Below are 15,090 nucleotides of genomic sequence, written 5' to 3' on the forward strand. Positions count from 1 at the left end.
ATGAATTTTCGGTTATCTCCGTCCGTTTAAAGTGCCAATCAGATAAATTCTAAAATCAAGTTTCCCAGTCGTTACTACGACTACAGCTACAGCTGGAAACTTTAACCCTTTGAATCCTGAAACGGCATCACTTCCATGTGCTGCTTTCAGATTCCTTTCACAAGAATTTAACCATTTGAGCTCTGAGCAAACTGGTTTTATTTCTTTTAAAAACACGGGTGGAAAAAGCAGTGGGCTACATGATAACAAAAGTTTTATAAGCTAGGGAACTATATTTGTAATTATTGTAATTACATATTTGAAATTATTTTACAGAATTATAATTCTTTTTCGGGTCATTTACAGTTGGGTTTTTTTTTCAAATGCAAATTTTCAGGTAATTTTATTGTTTTTTTTCCACAAATTTCTTGCTAATTTTTCTTTAGTTGCTCATCGCAAATTGTGGCTTTAAGCTTCTTAAAATAGAAAACTCATTTTTATATTAAACTAATGAGAGATATCGTGTTAATTCGTGAGATTTAGAGGATTTTGTCGCCCTCGGACGGAGCCACGCTAACTATTTTCAGTCATATTTAACGTACAGACTTGAGAAACAAATCGATCCACAGACAGAAAATTCCCAAACTATCGAACTATTCCTTTAATTCTGCCTCCTCCATCCTTCACGAGGTGCTCGTCATCCACGAACATGTTCTCATTCATGGATCCAGTCAATGTTGTGATTGTTTGTCCGGTAAAAAGCATCTTAAGCTCTGTGATCGGAGAAACCGGTACTTTTTTGGTACTTTCTGTTGTGTTTTTTTAACTGGTGGGGTTGATGCTTCCTCAATAAGCTACACCGACAGGTTTTTATTTTCATTCTGGGGTCAACGAGCATTCGCTAAAGCCATGAGGAAAAGGTTTGATGCTCACATTTCTTAGCTGAACTCGGCAGCACGCAGACCAAGGATTTGTAAATAGTCAGAAAAAAATTTAAAAAATAACAAAAACTGAAAAAAACTTGGTACTTAGCCACGTCATGGCAACAAAAATACCTACCAAATATTTAAATGCCAAAATGTTTCCCCCAGCAGTAACGTTGATGTGATTTACTGTAAATGTAAATGCTGTTTTGATACTACCAATGCTAATACTACTAACTCCTCTCCTCAGTGTTTTTATTTTCTCCAGTAGATCAACTTGTTCCCTTTTTTTGTATTAATTTAACTGTCAAATTATTTTATTGCCTTCTTTCAGGTTGGGGTGTTTCCCCCTTTTTAAGCTGTTGTATATGTGATTTTAAAAGTTTTATATACACTAGTTTGAGATTTTCAGAGGCAAATAGTTTTGAAACTTTTTATTTTGTAAGAGTTTCTATTATCTTTTAGACTTTTTTGTTGCTTTTGTATTTATGTTTTTTGTTTGTTTGTAGAAGGATTGCTTATGTGGTTGGTGTTCATCTCGTTGTTCAGGGGATGTGTTGTGCCGATGAGCCATGTTTTCAGGAGCGGGCCGGGGGGCGATAACCAGCTGGAAATCTGTTTTTTTTGTTTGTTTTTGTAGCCAAAATGCTGACTTAATACATTCGCCAACATGTATTTGGAAATTCAAGGATTTGTCTTGACGCTGGTTCAAGGTCTTTCACCTCCTGAGAAATAAAATGTAATCACTTTTACTCGTCGTGTGTCAGAAAGTATCAGCTGACCTCGACTTTCACAGGAGTAACTCTGATTAGAGACTTTCACCAAATCAATCAGCTCCGCTGCGTTCGTTCTTTAAGGGAGTGAATATTTTCCAGGTCAGCTGACTCGAGCGGGACGGCGAGAAAACGGTAAAAAAAAACTTCCAGTTGGTAAATCGGCCTCGGGCCCGCTCAGCGAGCATGGGAGAGATAACGTATGTTCTGCTGCTTAATGTCACAAACACCACATGTGAATCACCAATGGAGTGGAGAAGCCAATGAATCATTGGTTTCTGCATGCAGGTTCTGATTTATTATTGGAAATAAAGCTATTTTTATGCACATTAACATTTTAAAACGCTGCTTTGTTTTTGTGTTCTGTTTACTGAGCGAGGAGGAATCGTGTGGGGAGACTTATCGTGTGACACGTGCGGGAATTTTATTTGAATTGCGATGGCGGACTCGGCCACTGATCATGAAAACCAACATTTTGTGGCTGTTGCAGATCAAAAATGAGCTTTGATTTCATTCAAATATTATTATTCAGGGTTCTCACGGTCATGGAAAACCTGAAAAAAAAAGTCATGGAATATCCCAATCACTTCATCCGACCTGGAAAAGTCATGGAATTAGTAAAAAATATTGACAATTTTGCAAAAGTCACAGAATTTTGTGTGTAATGAAATTGTTCGGTGGGCAATCCTCCACATAATGTAACATAACAGCAAATTTAATTTTGGTAGCTGTCGACGTAACGAAACTCTAACATGAGTTAACCATCACGTACAATTCTTCATTTTCTCTCCCGTGTTCATGTTTAGTTTGAATCTGTCATGTTTGAAAAAAAGAAAAGAACTTTTTTAGTATTATTATTATTGTAATTTCACCTTTTAAACTTTTCAATTCAATCCACCTTCTACCTTCTATTAATAATAATCCAATAATTTAAAAAAATCGTTTTATTGCAGTGAGGACATAAGTTTATATTAATATTTTTTAAACTGAATAGTAACTTAAGTTTTAAATTAAATTTACTGCAGTAAAGTGAAATATTTCCCTCTGAGGTGCAGTGGAGTAAAAGTATAATGTGGAATAAAATGCAAACACTCAAGTAAAGTACAAGTACCTGAAATATTAGTACAATAATTGTGTAAATATACTTTTGTTATTTTCCACCCGTGCAGCTCAGTGTTGTTCACGTCTTGTCTTTCAGCCCTTTGACGCCATTCCAGGTGTCAGATTTCCTCCATTGTCCCTCGTCCCTGGGACTCACCTGCATCTCTTTGTCTCCTGTCCGCTGTCAGGGACACAAAGGACGGACGGGAGACAAACTGCTGCAGACGTAGGGACGCGAAGAAAGAAGAAGACACTGAAAAACTATAACTCGGGATGAACTGTGGCGAGTTTCGGGGCGACGTTTGAAGCTCAGAGCGTGATGATTAAAGATATTAAAGCAGTTTTGGGTTTCAAACATTTCATGAGAACGACAGTTAAGCCCAGCCAGCTTCAGGGGTCACTGACCTTTGACCTAAAAAAAGATTTGAAACCAACAAAGAAGAAATCAGCCGCTTGACAAAAGAAATAAATAATGTGCAGAAAATATTCTGATAAGACTTTTATAAATTAGTGTAACGTATGTGTAGTAAGTGGACAAAATCAGTGTGTGTGTATGTATGTGTGTGAAAGTGTGTGTGTCTGTGTGTGTGTGTCTGTGTGTGTGTGTGTGTGTGTGTTTTTGACATTCATACAGAGCTAACTAGACAAGCTGCTGCCTGTCGCTCTCTGAGCTGCGGGGAAAAACACTCACAGGTGACGGCAAACACTGACGAATACCACACACACACACACACACACACACACACACACACACACACACACACACACACACAAAAAAAAATCCCTGCACGAAGATATAGTCATACGTCGTCTTTTACCCCCATTATATACACACACACACACACACACACACACACACACACACACACACACACACACACACACACACTTACAGGTTGAAACACACCGCTCTGAGGACAAAGTTTGCACAGGATTTGTTTGTTCCGTCTCTGCAGAGCCAGAAACAAACGCAGACGGAGGTTAAAGTTTAATTTAGAAAAGTTTTTCTTCAATCTCTTTGCCCAGATTCACCTGTGTGTGTGCTGCTGCTGGATGTTGCATCTGTGCAATGTGTGTGCACCGCTCAATATTATTATAATAATAACAACACAACAACAACAACAATAATAATTAATATAATTATTATTATTAGTATATTATATTATATTATATAAAAAATTATTATTATTAATTATTATTATTATTTATTATTATTTATTATTATTATTATTATTATTATTATTATTACCATTACATTTTTGTTTTAAATGGTATTTATTTATTTTATTTTATTATTATTATTATTTTTGTATAATTCAGTCATATGTTCCCTGCCTTATTTTGTTAAATTCACCTTGTGTGTCACGTTTGGTTTTCTTTTGTACCTCTGTGTGTTTTCCCTCCAGTCTTGATTGGCTGCTGCGCTCTGATAAGTTTCACCTGCACTCACCTCCTGCTCACCTGTTTGCACTTCTCAATCACTCACCGCCTTTAAAAAGCTGCCCCGTGCTTCGGCTCTCGGTCAGTTTGTTGTCTGCGTCTCCTCCTGACATCTGTTCGAGCTGTTTCTTTTTTGTTTTCTCTGCTTGACTTGATTTCCCAAAATGTTCCCACTTTTTGGTCAGAAATCATTGCACTTTTTCTGCCTTCTTCCTCCTCATCAGCTGTGCACTTTGGTCCAAACAAAAAACCTTCCAGGTTATTTTCGGGTTAAGGGGTCAGATTTGTGACTTGTGTTTGTGGCAGGATGACATGCAAACATTAAACGTGTCCTCAGCTGAGCTGTAGGGAGAAGATTCAGAAAGAAAATAGTTCCTCCATAAAACTGCTCACAGCGAGCTCTGTGGATTATCTTCAGTAACCAGGTCAGGACCTCTGGAAAGAGACATCGCTGTTGAGGTTTTTCAGATGTTTTTTTTTTTTTTTTTTTTTTAGTACCACAAGCCGAGTTTAGTTCCTTCACAGTGAAGAGGACGCAGACGTCTCTGACGTGTACAGACCAGCAGGAGACTGAAAAGACTAAAAAGAGAAACAAAGTAATAAAAACGGACAAAACACCAACAAGGAGAGACAAAGTGACCGAAAGGAGACGAAAGACAACAACATGGAGACAAAACCACCAGAGAAGACACAAAATTGCCTCAGGAGACACAAAATGATCACAGAGACACAAAATAAATACAAAAATAACTACAGAGACATAAAACAACCACAAAAAGACACAAAATTAATTTCAAAAAGACACAAAACAACTAAAAAAATTACTACAAAGTGACATAAAAGAACCACAAACATGAAATAAATAATAAGAGAAACACTAAACACCTTCACACACACTGTACACACCCTCACACACACACACACACTTGCTGTGTGAGTCTTTTGGAGCGTTTTTGGGAATTTCCAGAGCGTGTTGCACCAGGCCGACTGTTTTTTTTTTTCTGTCTGCGAGCTCTTCCATCACGTCTCTTTTATCCTGCGAGCATCTCCGACAACATTTCAACTCTGTGTGTGTGTGTGTGTGTGTGTGTGAGTGTGTGTGTGTGTGTGTGTGTGTGTGTGTGTGTGTGTGTGTGTGTGTGTGTGTGTGTGAGTGTGTGTGTCCTTATCTGTCTACATCTCTGCCGCTCGTCGCCTTTATGAAAAAGGCAACAGAAGCTGTCATGAGTTCACATCTTAGCCGGAGGCTCTGGATTTAAACTGCAAACAGAACGAGACAGCAGAGATTTTATTTATTCATCTGTGTGTTTTTGGCCTCTCAGCAGTTTGAGTTAAGAAAGGGTTAATCCGAACTCTACCTAGAGTGTAATATGTAGACGTTGACGTCCACTGACAAAGTGGCAACATGTGACGAGAACGTGCTGCAATGTCGTACTTTGTCAGAAATACTTTATATTATAATATTATAATGCGGATAAAGTGCCAAGTGTGTAAAATATAAATCTGTGCCTTATGCTGCAATACAACAACAACAATATCTACAGCAGCAAGAATAGCAATGAGAATGTGTAAAAAATATATAATGTGTAACATGCTGACTGTGGCCTACATTCAGGTGTGAAGAATATTGCACATTTGAGTTCCTGCACAGAGAAATGTTGTGGTTGAAACAGAAATATTGCAGTGAGGACGTTATTGCACATTAAAAACCATATTGCACATCTGAAGAAATAATCACCAGCGACTCAAATCTGTTCTGATATTTTCCTCCAGCTTCTCTCCGTTTTCCTCCCAAATCTTTATGTTTGTGAGGTGTTGCATAATTTTCACTTTTGTTACATATTTTCAGCGTGTGCAGACGTGCCGTCGCTCCACGTTTCTCCACATTAGAGTCAAACTTCGAGTCTCGAAAAATTAGCATCACGTTGAGTCTAAACACACCTGCAGCCCCTCTGCTGCTGTTTTTCAGCTCCTTCACACGAGTTCGGTCATGTTGGACGCGTCAGAGAGGAAACCGTTTCTGACCTCAGCGGCGTCGACGTCATCTGAGTTCCCAGCATGCATCACTCTGACTTTTTCCCGTCTGGTGATTTGCATCTGGACAAACGTCCTTCTTCCTGATGCTCTCATTTGAATGTGAGGAGGAAGTCAAAGGGAGCCGCTGTCAGTGGATTTAGACCTAAATGTAACTTTCTGTTCTCTCTTCACCACATTTCTTTAACCCTTTAGCGCCCAGCTCAACATCAGCCCTGCTGTGCAGCTCAGACGCCGTTCACAATCAAAGTGTGATTTGATGTCTTTAAAAAAGACGACAAAAACATTATGAGCAACTGAGAACTGATGCGTGATCAGATTTGCATCTCACACATTTGGTGTTTCTATTATTAACTCTTCCTCGTCTGTGGAGGCGAAACAGACTTTCACCTGAAACTGGGACGCTCATAAAAACAGATTTTTTGGTCCCACTCAGGACATTCTGCATAAAAACAAAAAAACAGTGAGCACAGTGAGTTTCTCTGCAGGAAATGTCACACAATTTGCAAGAAATGAGTCATTTAAAAAATAATTTTTAAAAGAATATTTATAATTTAGAAAAACAGAGAGATGTCTGGCTGCTCTGCAGGCTGTAATAAAATGTAGGTCAAACACTTGTGTCGGGTGCTCATGAAAAACTGAAACAAACAGGTTAAATAGGAGGGAAATCCAGGCTCCCAAAAATGTGAAAAATGTGAAAAAAAGGGGAGAAAGTACCATAAAAAGCCTTCATTATAGTGGCTAAATTGTTAAAAAAAAAAAAGAATATATATATATATATATATATATACATATATATATATAATTATTATACACTTTTTCTTTTTTTAATTACATTTTTACTTTTCATGTCTTTTTGTTGTTTTTCTAATTCTCATTCTTTTTTTTTGTTGCAAATTTTTGGGTAATATCTTCTTGTGTCGCTCATTGATGATGGCGATTTGATCTGTGTTCCTCAGTAATATGTAAATATTTTCCACCATGTTGCAGCTGTTTTTGTTCCTCCTGATGCAGATTTTTTAAAATGTACCACTTTTTTTTGTTTGTCTCGGGTATCCGAGATAAACTGCATGACGTTGCGCAAAAACAAGAAATGAACCTTGAATTTTTAAGTTGACGCACATTTTTAAAACGCACTCAGATAATCTGCAGAGCAACAAAGTGATTCACTCTGACAACTGAAAACCCAAAATCAAGTTTGTGATGTTTCTAGTTTGATGTAATTGTTTTAAAATAAGGAGTTAGACGTCTGCACAAAACACATCACACAGACCTGCAGGAAGCGGGGATCCTAAATCTGTCAACACCCTCACAGAGGTCAGAGGTCAGGTGATGGGGGATTACAGGAAATGAGGTGGTGTGGTGTGTGTGGTGTGTGTGTGTGTGTGTGTTTATATATGTGACTCCGTCACTGCCCTGTAACATCAGCAGTCATGTCGACGCCCTCAGATCTCCGTCTGTCTTCAGTTTCTGCTCCTCTGACTGATGTGTGTTGACTTTGGCTTCACTTCCTCTTAGTTTGGGCTCAAACACAGAAGACAACAAACTGTCACTAACAGAAATCAAATTATGCTGGAAACACAGTGCATGTGTGAGCAGCGCGGCACGGCAGCCTCGCAGAGCTGCAGCGTTTTTCACGCTCGCTGTGTTCACGCAGGCAGCGCTGTTGCTGCGATGCTTCTGCAGAGCTGCCTGCTGCTGTCAGTTTTGTATTTTTACATTCATAAGCACATATACCGCTCATTTATGAAGTCCTGCAGCTCCTGCATCGACAAATATTTCACAATAAAATGCCTAACTGATGGGATTCTGACAGAAATGTTGTCAAACGACTTTTATTTTGAAATGGAAACTGGAACATATATATACACACACACACACACAACATATATATTTGTATTTCCTCACGTCTGAGACAGATGGGATATTAAAACTGTAGTAAAATGTGGTCAATAAAGTCGATATAACTATCGAAACACTGTTCTTATCGTTTTTACTTTTGCTGAAAACCGCGTGCGTCACACAGAAAAAATGGGTGAGCCACCGTTTGCTCACCGTTGTGCCGCAGCTGAAAACCCAAGCCGGCAGTGTAATTCAGGCGTTTCTCTAATTCAGACATTCAGAAGGAAAACTAATCACAAGCCGACTTTACATCCAGATGTACAACGAAATTTGAAAAGAAGTTTTGGAAAATTTGCAAAAGGAAAATTCAAATGATTCCTGCCACTCCTGCTTTTGGGGGCCTGAAAACAAAATCTTTTAAAATCGGGTTCTAGAGCGAAATCTTTTGAAAACGCCAGTGCACGAATCCTGCACGCAGACGGTCTTCTTCTATGGTGCGTCATTACAAAGTGACACCGCCAGCCACTGGCCTGGCGTGCACACTACAGCGTTACATTATGTTTTTGTGAATCCGTGTACACGAGCATCGCTCTCGCAATGTTATCATGAATGTTTTTTAAGCCCTTATATAGCGGTTTCACAACGGTCATCTTTTACCTGAAATCACAGCGTATGCAGGGCTTAAAAACGTAACGATGTCAGAAAGGCAACAGAGAAGAAGTTGAAATACGTGTCGCTTTCTGGAGGATTTAAGTGCAAAAAGCGGTCAAGTCTCTTTGCGTCGCTCCTGTGATCTTAGAGAAAAGCCGCTCAGAGCGATTCTCCTCAGACTCGTTCTCGATGTGAACATCTGAGTACGTTTGAAAGACGACTCGGCCGCCTTTAAATTGTTGGAAGCAGCTTCTGTCCGTGCGAGTCTTTCTTCCTCTCTGTTTCCCTCTCTGTGCCTCATCCTCGCTGCCTCTCTTTCTCTCCTCGCTCACAGTCATAGGCCACCTTTTGTCTCCATGCAAAAACTCAAATTCCTCCCGGCCTCTGCCCACAGCTACACACTCACACACACACACACACACACACACACACACACACACACACAGGCATTCCTTTGCCCGGCAACAATGAGGTCTTTGTGTTGCACGCCGCCCATGTTTTCATTTCATTTTTTATTGCTTTTGAACTCCTCGCATGGAGAATTTAATCATCTCTCTGCTGGTTCCTGAGGTTGGTTTTGAAAAGAATTTTTTTTGTTTGACGGCTGGTAGTCAGGGAGGCCGGCAGCTGCGGTGTGTGTTCCCATAATGCACACACACACACTGACACACACACACACACACCCCGACGTGATCCAAGGACAAAAGGGCTACATGTTTTCAAGGCACCTGACCTTACTTTTATTGTTGTTTCACTTCTTATCGTCACTGTTGAAAACCAAACGTTTTCTGGCTCTGAGGAGGAAAGAAAAGAGAAAAGACGATGAAATTAAAGTGAAAATTAAACTCGTGCAACAACGTTAATGAAAGGAATAGTTTTAAATTCTGGGAGATAAACGTGTCTGCGTATCTAAAGAAACACACCTGGCTGCAGCAACTTGTTTTTTGTGTGAATCTGTGCATGAATGAACAGAAAACTGCAACACGGTCTCATCCCAACTCGTCAGATATCTTCGTCAGTACTGTTTACGTATACGTACGCAGCGTCTGTTGTATAATGCAGTTTTTTGACGCATGCAGTCATTTTCCTGCGTCAGTAAAAGCCCTTGTATTTACAGTTATTTCCTTGTGAAGCAAAAGTACATGGTTAGGATTAGAAAAAAACATCATGGTCTGATCAACATTAACACGGTACGGAAGCCCTAAAAGGACATCTTTCAATACATTTTATTTTCCTCCGTTTTCTGGAGATCACGATTTATTAATGCTGTTATCTCGAGATTATGACGCTCGTTTTCTCGCGATAACGACTAATTTTTCTCATCATCTCGGGAAAAACAAAGCTGGTTTCCTCGTGATAACTGATTAATTTATCTCATTATCTCGGAAAAATGAAGCCTGTTTTGTTGAGATAATGACAACTTTTTAATTATGTCATTATCTCGACAAAATGGTAAAAACCAGCTTTGTTTTCCCGTGATAAGGAGAAAATAAGTCATTATCACGAGAAATCTTGAGATAACGGCATTAATAAGTCCTGATCTCAAGAAGAACAACTGGAAATATGTTGTTATTACGAGAAAAATGAGAAAACAAAAAGTATAGAGAGATGTCGTTTTAGTGTTTCTGTAACACAGGAAGCAAACAGCGGGCTCGCAGGTGAAAGTCCAGGGTTTGTTGGGTCATCCACCTCCCTTCATGCTCCTTATTTTACAGCCCGTTTTCATCATATACTGCTGCTTTTGCAGTGATACCGGCGTAAGATCCTGACAACAAAGCCGCCTCTGCAGCTGTATGATATGCTGCTGAACGGCGTCAGGTTGAAACGCTGCCAGTAACAACGTAAAATAAGAAGCTGGAGAATCCCACAGATGGATCAAACAAACCTCAGACTTTCGTGCTGGAGTCTGGTGTTCACTTCCTGCCTGAGTGAGATGTTTTGGGGGTTTTCTACATCTTACCGACGCATGTGTTTAGACACAGATGGATACCCACATCGTATGATATAGACACGTTAGTACACTGACAAAGTGGCAACATGTGATGACTGAAACTGACAACGTGTTGAATATTACGTCCTTACCGGCAGCGTTTCATACCGACGCCGCCTGTCGGCGTATCAAGTCACGGACTGAGTTGAGAATGAAAACGTGCTGGAAATTTGGAACAAATGAGATGAATCCTACAGCTGTCAGGACACACACCATCTGTCTCCATCCTACAGAGATAACTTTATTTAAATCTTTCTCTCATTGACATTAAACACGAGTGCTGCCACCTGCTTACATCAGCCGGCCGTCGTTAACGTCCCAGCAGCAGAACAAAAGCAGGTATTTCGGTCACACCACACCTGTGAAGTGTTTGAAATTTTAACGCCAGCTCAAAGAGAAAAGACGACTTCAGAGACGAGCGCTCCGTCAGTCTGCGAGGAGCTGCAGACCTGCACAGCCGGGAGCTCCTGTTCGCCGTCCCCTCTGGCTGCGTCCTCCTCAGCCTTTATGGTCGCAGCTTTTCAGCGTCTCTGCTGAGGAACTGAAGGTGTGAATCCTTTAACTTCCCCTGAGGCCGCTTCTCACTGAAGGAAGAAAAGCTTTTGAACGCGTGTGAGAGTTAAGGCCCAGACACCCCAAAGAAAATCAGCAGCAACCTCCGAGGCTGAAAACGAGGCCAAAACAAGAGTGACAAACAGCTGCAGTTCCTCTGATGTCCACTAGAGACATTTTAATTATAGATATTTGTATTATTATTAAGTCCAAATGCCAGATGATAAAATATTTTTCATTTAATGTTACAAGAGATTATTTCCCCTCTCTTATGACTTTCACACACCAGACTCACTGAACCGGAGCGAACTTCACCAGAAACAGACCGAAACTTGTGTCACGCAGGAAGTTACATTTTATTCTCATTCCTTACAAAACAATGATTCACATCAGGAGTGTTTGGGCACAGTGAGCGCTTGTTAATGTGTCATCTTTGTAACCAAACTCTGCTGCCGCGTTTGTCTCCTCCACACACGAAGCACTCGCTGACTGCAAGTAAACACTAAGTATGAGTATGACTGCTGGTATGTGAGCAATTAGTCCAAATTTTTTTAAGGTAACGGTGAGATGTGAGACTACAATCAGTTTTATTGGCCCAACAATCATTTTCTAATTCACAATAAAAAATAAAGTGACTGACACTGTGAATAGTTTTTGTCCTTTTAGTCTCCATAAGGTGTCAGAGACATAAAACAGCATCAAAATAGAGCTTGTTGATCAAAAAAAGAGGATCCCCCACACCCCCGACAGAGGACACAGCTGAGACACTAATGTCCTAAAATCTTAGAAACATCATGACATCTAAGAAATGTCCTAAAATTCTTGAAATGTCATAAAATCCTATAAATGTCCTATAAACATGCTAAAGATCATTTAAATGTCCCAAAATCATTTAAATGTCCTTAAGCCCTTGACATGTCTTAAAATCCTACAAACATCTAAAAATCCTAGAAGCGTCCTAAATCCTATACACCCAAAAACATGACACAAACAACGAAATGCCCAGAAATCCCAGCAAATCCTAAAATTCTATTAATATCATAAAATATTAATAACAAAATAATAATAAAGAAATATTCTAAAATCCTAGAAACATGTATGGGGCCCCTGGCCTCTTGTCATTTTGCAAAATTGGCCCCCAGTGAAAACGAGTTGAGTATTCCTGTCGTACAGTGTGTGTGTGTGTGTGTGTGTGTGTGTGTGTGTGTGTGTGTGAGAATGTGAGGGGGATGCGTTGCCATGGTAACACGGCGGGCGTCTCCAGCTGTTTGACTCCATGATGGTGGAAAGACTGACGAGGCGTCTGCAGTAACACATCACAGAGTCTGCAGCCACAGAGGAGCTCTATTAGACTCTATTAGACTCAGTCACACCTGAGCGAGTCACCACCTGCTGCTCTGCTCCCTGTGCACACACACACACTCACACTCACACACACACACACACACACACACGCACACACACTCACGCTCACTCACAGTCACACTCACACCAAAACTTTCCAGGTCATTACATCAATCTGTTGATACTCTCCAGTCTTTAAAAGACAAAAAATTCCAGCCGGTCATGAAAATATTTTTGAATAATTCTCCGTCTCTTTCTAATAAACGCTGTCGGCCGTCTCTCTCCACCTCAGAGCAGTGGACTCAACTGGGTGGAAAAAGAGACCCACTGGGACGGGGGGCTGGAAAAAACCTGGAATAAAAAGTTTGGTTTTGTTTACAAATTTCTGATTTTTTTTAACTCTGCAGTAAAAAAAATGGTGATTATTGTGATGCTTCATCTCCCTAAAATCTGTACAACCTGAGCTAAGAGGTTATTTTTAAAAATGAATAAATAAATAAAATATAATTATTATTTTTATTATTATTTAATTTATTTTTCTCCTCTGAAATCTGAATGTTCTGTCTTCACCCCTTTTTTTTTCCTCCCTCCCGTCTCTTTTGTTTCATCCTCCCTTTTCCCCGTAAACACTCCTCCTCTCCCAATTTGCTTCAAGCGCTGCTCCTTCTTTTCTCTAAAATGACTCACTGACTAATGGGAGGAGGAGGAGGAGGAGGAGGAGGAGGAGGAGGGGAGGTGAACGTCACACCCACCTGAACTTTGGACCTGCTCACCCCACACACACACACACACACACACACACACACACACACACACACACACACACACACACACACACACACACACACACACACGCACACACACACACACACACAGAGTTCATGTTGGGAAATGTGTAACTTTTTCTTCTGCTCTGTTGTGTAACCAAACTGCGGAGGTCAACATTGTTTTTCTGGTTGATCTCTTTGTCAGTGATTTGTGATAATTTAACAGGCAGAAACATTATTTTCTGACTGCTAACAGTCTTCAGTAAACGAAGACGACGTCTGGAATCAAGAGATCTTTTGTCCCAGAAGCCGTCAGGCTGATAAATGACTCCCAGGGTCAGCAATAAACTTAAAAAATAAAAAATAACAAATTACAGCATTACTAATATTTAGTGAACAACTAAGATTTCATTGTTTGTTAATAATAATAATAATATTAATTTAATACTACCTTTTTTTTTATTTAACTTAAAAGTCCCACTCTTAAAAGTCAATAAGCAGATGCCTTAAAGGAAAATAAAGCCCATCACAATTTTGCAAATCCCATTTTTTGGGGGGGTTTTGTCCAAAAGACAAACAACAAACGAGGGGATAAAATGAATTTTCTTTCAACTGACGAATCAATAAATCAGTTTCAGCTTGAATCTGCACACTAACATGTGTTTCCACTGCTGGTGACTCGCATCCGCTCTTCACTGTGACATCAGTCAGATGTTACCGATGACGACGACGACGACGCTGTCCTCGTTTTTCTTCCCAGCACAGCGGCGGGGAGTCGATCACTTCCTGTTATTAAGTCTGTCGGAGGTGAAGGGTGAGAGGTGGAAGACAGACGCAGTGTTGACAAGGCACAGAGGGAGGCTGTGTGTGTGTGTGTGTGTGTGTGTGTGTGTGCATGCATGTGTGTTGTGTGTGTGTGTGTGTGTGTGCATGTGTGTGTGTGTGTGTGTGTGTGTGCATGCATGTGTGTGTGTGTGTGTGCATGTGTGCGTGTGTGTGTGTGTGTGTGTGTGAGCAGCAACTGCAGAGACAGGAGCAGTGAGAGGAGGAATTACTGAGGAATGGCTGGAATTTCCTGAATGGCAGTGATGGCGTCTCTCTCTCTCTCTCTCTCTCTCTCTCTCTCTCTCTCTCTCTCCAAAATCTATAAATGAGTCTTCAAATGATCGAGGGTTTAATCTTTCCGTGTGTCTCTGGTCTGTTGTCTCTGGTGTCTCTTCATAAAGACACATATGGGCTGGTTTCCATTAACCCTCAAATTGCACAAATTGAAATTGCGAATATAAAATACGTACATTTGAAAAACTCCCTTTTATCACAAAAACGTTTTTACGCTCAGATGAGGTGATATTTCAGGTGTTTAAAAAACACATCTTCGTAAAACTGCCATGAAAACTGGCTTGAGCTTCAAACCCTCTCAGCTTTGTTCAGACTGCCAGCCCAAATCTGATTTTTGTCATATCCAGATTTATCCAGCTTGATTTTATTAAGTCTGAACAGCAAATAACCACGAGATCTGATTTTTGCTGATCTGATCCAAACCACGTGTAGAGGTGGTTTGACACAGAAAGCAGATTTATTCTATTTTTATTTACTTTATTTTATTTATAGGTCATTTTTAAAACAAAGTTTAAAAAAATGAAATTAAAATTTGTCCTTGATCCTGCTACATTTTAGGACCTGAAGAATCAGTT

The sequence above is a fragment of the Plectropomus leopardus genome, chromosome 2 (assembly GCF_008729295.1).
Source record: "Plectropomus leopardus isolate mb chromosome 2, YSFRI_Pleo_2.0, whole genome shotgun sequence".
Lineage (NCBI taxonomy): Eukaryota > Metazoa > Chordata > Actinopteri > Perciformes > Serranidae > Plectropomus > Plectropomus leopardus.